The sequence below is a fragment of the Neofelis nebulosa genome, chromosome 17 (assembly GCF_028018385.1).
Source record: "Neofelis nebulosa isolate mNeoNeb1 chromosome 17, mNeoNeb1.pri, whole genome shotgun sequence".
NCBI classification, from domain to species: domain Eukaryota; kingdom Metazoa; phylum Chordata; class Mammalia; order Carnivora; family Felidae; genus Neofelis; species Neofelis nebulosa.
In genome coordinates this window covers 20618308-20624307 of record NC_080798.1, presented here as the reverse complement: position 1 = coordinate 20624307, position 6000 = coordinate 20618308, and positions in this window count along the sequence as shown.

Genomic DNA, 6000 nt, shown 5'->3' with positions numbered 1-6000 from the left:
AGGTTGCTCACAAAGGCAGAGAATCAGGCTTCTGAGTGTGTGTCACAGAATAAGCAGGATATACTGAGTGGGGGACAAGGATGTATGTACTCAATAATTCTATTGCATGAAAGCCACCGATAAATTTTCATTTACATCTGGGCTCTGAAAATTCCATCTGTTCTGAAAAAACTCACTTGATAGAAACACTATGGCTGAGTGAGAGATTAATCAAAATAAAAACTTTTAAAGTAGAAGGATGTGGTAGAAGTCTAAATGGTGAGTGTGAAAATCAATTAAATATAGGAGATAAGTGTGAATAATATGTCCGTAAAATACTGCGTTAAAAATAATGCATATTTTAACCTGTTTTAGAAACAAAAAAACACGTCTTTTCCATAAAAATAATTTGGTTAAATAATCCCAGATTATGTTATCTGAAACAGGAAGTGGCTATGGGAGGAATGAGAAAAAACAGGACAGGATGAAATCAACAGCCGCAGCTTTGTGACAAATACCTGTGTAGGTGCTCGCTTCAGCAGCATGGGTACTCAACTTGGAACGATGCAGACAAGTGGCCTCCGTGCAAGATGACACAGAAATTCATGAAGGGTTCCATATTTTTGTGGATTAAGGAGTGCGCTTGTGATGAGCACCAGGTGATTACAATAAAAACTTACAGGGGTGGCTGGGTTGCTCTCAGTTGAGTGTCCGACTCTTGATTTTGGCTCAGGTGGTGATTCCAGTGTCGTGGGATCAAGCCCCGCGTGGGGCTCTGCACTGAGCGTGGAGCTTGCTTGGGATTCTTTCTCTTTCTCTCTCTCCCTCTGCCCCCTTCCCTGCTTGTGCACTCATGCTCTCTCTCGAAAAATAATAATAATAATAATAATAATAACTGAAAAAAATACTTGCGTGTTTTTAAATGCAAAAGTAGCTAGTAGAGTTAAAAATAGAATAGTCACTTTTCAGATCAGTCAAAAACAAAGCATAACCCCTAATGCAGAAGACAGAAATCAGTGTGAGTGGCAATGAAACAAAACCCAAAGGCTTAGAGTAAAACAATTCAAATAGGAATGAAGGGCAACCATGGCAATACACAAAAATGGGTTAATTATATTCAGAGGGAAAAACTGAGATTAAGTGTATTAAAACCTAATTAGGAAAAGAACCAACTAAGCCCAAAGTTAGCAGAACAAGGGAAATAACGAACTGGATAACATTTCTAGAAACATACACTCTACAAAAACTGAATCAGGAAGAAATAGACAATCTGAACAGACCAATAAGGGATGAGTTGAATCAGTAATCAAAAACCTCCCCAAAAAGAAAAGCCCAGGACCAGATGGCCTCACTAGTGAGTTTTACAAAACATTTAAAGAATTAACACTAATTCTCAAATACTTACAAAAATTGAAGAAGGGGGGATACTCCCAAGCTCACAAGGCTAGCATTGCCCTGATATCAAAGCCATATAAGGACACTGCAAGAAAAGACTACAGGATAATATCCCTGATAGATATACAGTAGATACAAAATTTCTAAACAAAATTCTAGCAAATGGACTTCAGCAGCACATTAAAAGGATCATACACCATGATCAAGTGGGATTCATCCTTGGGAGGCAAGAATGGTTCAACATATATGCAAATCAATAAATATAATGCATCATACTAATAGAATAAAAAGTAAAAAACCACATGATTATTGCAATAGATGGAGAAAAGCATTTGACAAAATTCAATATCCATTCAAGATAAAAACTCAATAAATTAGGTACAGAATGAATGTACCTCAACATAATAAAACCACAGATGACAAGCCCACAGCCAACATCATACTCAGTGGTGAAAGGCTGAAACATCTTCCTCTAAGATCAGGACAAAACAAGGGTGCCCACTTTCACCACTTCCATTCGACATAGTACTTGAAGTCCTAACCAGAGCAATCAGGCAAGAAAAAGAAGTAAGAGGCATTAGAATTGGAAAGGACAAAGTAAAATTATCTTGCAGGTGACATAATTTTATATACATAGAAAATATAGGTATATGTAAAAAATCCTAAATATTCCACTGAAAAACTTGGATATAATAAATGAATTCACTAAAGTTGTAGTATTTAAAAGTGAATATAAATCAGTAGCATTTCTGTACACTAAAACAAATTACTGAAAAAGAAATACAACAGTTTCATTTACAATAGCATCAAAAACAATGAAGTACTTAGGAAAAAATTTAACCACTGAGGAGAAAGATCTCTACGCTGGAAACTATAAAACATTGATGAAGAAAACTGAAGAAGATGCAAATGGAAAGAGAGCCTGTGTCCATGGATTGGAAGGATTAATATTGTTAAAATGTCCATATAACTTCAAACCATCTGTGGCTTCAATCACTCCCTATAAAAATTTCAATAGCATTTTTTAGAGAGATAGAAAAAACAATCTTAAAATTCATGTGGAAATACAAAAGACCTCAGAATAGCAAAAGCAGTCCTGAGAAAGACAAAAAGGGAGGCATTACACTTCCCGACTTCAAACTATGTTGCAAAGCTATCAAAACGGTATTTTACTGGCATGTAAGCAGATGTATCAGACCAATGGAATAAAATCAAGAGCTCAGAAACAAACCCATGAATATATAGTCAACTAATATTTGACAAGAGAGTCAAGAATGGTCAATGGAGAAAACATAATTGCTTCAATAAATGGTGTTGGGAAAATTGGATATTCAAATGCATGAAATGCATGAAACTGGACCTCTGTCTTACATCACTCACAAAAATTAACTAAAAATGGATTAAAAACTTTAGCGTGAGACCTGAAACCATAAAATTCCTAGAAGAAAACATAAAGAAAAAGCTTACGGACGTGGGTCCTGGCAATGATTTGTTTAGGTATGACACCCAGAGCACAAGCAACAACATAAATGACAAGAGGGACTATATCAAACTAAAAATCTTCTGCACAGCAAAAGAAACAGAATGAAAAGGCAAACCACATATCTGATAATGTTAATATCCCAAATACATAAGGAACTCTTTTAACTCAGCCAATAAAAAATACAGTTGAAACACAGACAGAGGATCTGGATAGACATTTTTCCAAATAAGATACACTGTATTCAGATGGCCAACACACATATGAAAAAATGCTCAACGTCAGTAATTATTAGGAAAGCACAAATCAAAACCACAATGAGATACCACCTCACACCTGTTGAAATGGTTATTATAAAAGCAAAAACAAAAATAAAAAAACCCAAGAGATAACAAGTGTCGGTGAAGATGTGGGGAAAAGGGAATCCGTGTGCACTACTGGTGGGAATGTAAATTGGCACAGTCATTAAGGAAAACGGTATGGAGATCCCTGAAAACTTAAAAATAGAACTGTATGGTACAGAAATCCCACTTCGGGGTATATATCCAAGGGAAATGAGGGTTGCCAGGGTGGCTCAGTTGGTTAAGCGTCTGACTCTCGATGTCAGCTCAGGTCATTAAGGAATTAATTTAAAAAAAGGAAATGAAATCACTATCCCGAAGAGATATTTGTACCAGCATGTTTATTGCAGTATTACTTACAACAGCTAAGATGGAAACAACCTAAGTGTCCATAGAACAAAGAAAACGTGAAAAAAAAAAAAAAGAACAAAGAAAACGCGGAGCACGATCATAGTCACATATATTCATATGTAAATGTCTATGTTCTAATATACATTATATATTATGTCATGTTAAATATTTAATTACATTAAGTGTTAAATATGTAGTGGAATATTATTCAGCCATAAAAAAGAAGGAAATCCTACCATTTGCGAAACATGGATGGACCTTGAGGGCATTATGCTAAATGAAATAAATCAGACAGAGAAAGACGAATATTGTATGATCTCACTTTTATGTAGAATGTAAGCAACAACAACAACAACAACAACAAAACCCTCATAGAAACAGAGATCCCGTTTTTGGTTGCCAAAGGTGAGTGGTGGGTGATGGAGGAATTAGTGGAGGTGGTACAAACTTCCAGTTAGAAGATAAGTAAGTTCTAGGGATGTAATATACAATGTGATGAGTACAGTGAACTATATTGTGTATTTGAAAGTTGCTAAAAGAGTAGATCTTACAAGTTCTCATCACCAGGAAAAAAAATTGTAACTATGTGAGATGATGTATGTTAACTAAACTTACTGTGGTGATTATTTTGTAATATACACATATGTCAAATCATTATGTTACACACTTTAGACTTATACAATATTATATGTCAACTGGATCTCAACAAAACTAAAAAAACGAAACCTGATTATGAGTTGTTTAAACCAATTCTGCAGGAGGGCTAAAAGTGAAAAGAGAAAACGAGAAAAGCTTACAGCGTATTAATCAGGTGAAGTAGAATTCAACATACAAAGCTAAGTGGGACAAAGGTTAATTTAGTTTGATAGTGTACAGTTCAAAGTGGAGATATGAGAATGTTCTTGCAGTGAATAACAACACTGAGCTATTAAAAAATACATAAAAGGGGGCGCCTGGGTGGCTCAGTTGGTTAAGTGTTCGACTTCGGCTCAGCTCATGATCTCGCAGTTCATGGGTTCGAGCCCCACGTCAGGCTCTGTGCTGATGGCTCGGATCCTGGAGCCTGCTTCAGATTCTGTGTCTCCCTCTCTCTCTGCCCCTCCCCTGCTCATGCTCTGTCTCTGTCTCTCTCTCTCTGTCAAAAATAAACATTAAAAAATTTTTTTAAAAATTAAAAAAATACATAAGAAATAAAGATAATCTTATAGATACATAATACTAGTGGGAACCACAAACAAGACATTCTCTGACCAAGTCCATGAAAGGTAACAGGCGTCTGGGGAAAATGCTGGGCAAGCATCAGGCTTCTACCTTTGGGGTGAATGCCATAATCATAATGTCCACTCTCTCTCAGTTGATTCAAGATGTGTAAGAAATAAAACCAAAAAAGTACTTTTCTAAAAAAAAAAAAAAATCAACTGACAAATGATTAAGGCAGCTTTTGGGCTGAACTTGTTTTTCATCGCTTTTTGTAAAAAAGATGGGAATATTTTATTTTTAGAGTTTATTTATTTATTTCGAGGGTGGAGAGGGACAGAGAGGGAAAGAGAGAGAATCCCAAGCAGGCTCTGCTCTGTCAGGGCAGACCCCAACGTGGGACTTGAACACACAAACCATGAAATCATGACCAGTGCCAAGATCAAGAGTCAGATGCTTAACCGACTGAGCCACCCAGGTGCCCCAAGAATATTTTAAAACTAAGGAAGTGCAGACTTGGCAGCATTTTATTTGGGATTTCAGTATCTATGTTGATAAGTGAAACTAGTCTGTAGTTCTTTGTGTTATCTTTGTCAGGTTAAAAAAAATTTTTTTTTAATATTTATTTTTGAGAGACAGAGAGAGAGGGTCAGAGAGAGAGGAGTACAAAAGATCTGAAGCAGGCTCTGTGCTAATAGCAGAGAGCCCAACGTGATGAGGCTTGAACTCAAACCGTGAGAACATGACCTGAGCTTAACAGATGCTTTATCGACTGAGCCACCCAGGCGCCTCTCAACTTTCAAATATGAAATACAGTATTATTAACTCTAATCACCATACAGTACATTACATACCCATGACTTATTTATTTTGGAGTAATTTCTTTTTTTTTCAATTTTTTTTTTAACGTTTTATTTATTTTTGAGACAGGGAGAGACAGAGCATGAACAGAGGAGGGTCAGAGAGAGGGAGACACAGAATCCGAAACAGGTTCCAGGCTCTGAGCTGTCAGCACAGAGCCCGATGCGGGGCTGGAACTCATGGACCTCGAGATCATGACCTGAGCCGAAGTCGGCCGCTCAACTGACTGAGCCACCCAGGCGCCCCTATTTTGGAGTAATTTCTAAAACAGTACTTCTCACTAGCTGGTGGGGATGAGGGGGAGATAGGTTACAGGTACAGATACTGATTCCCTTCAGCCTCAAGGAAACCAGGTGGCTCAGCCCCAGGGCAGTGAGCTCTCATTGGCAGTGAGAC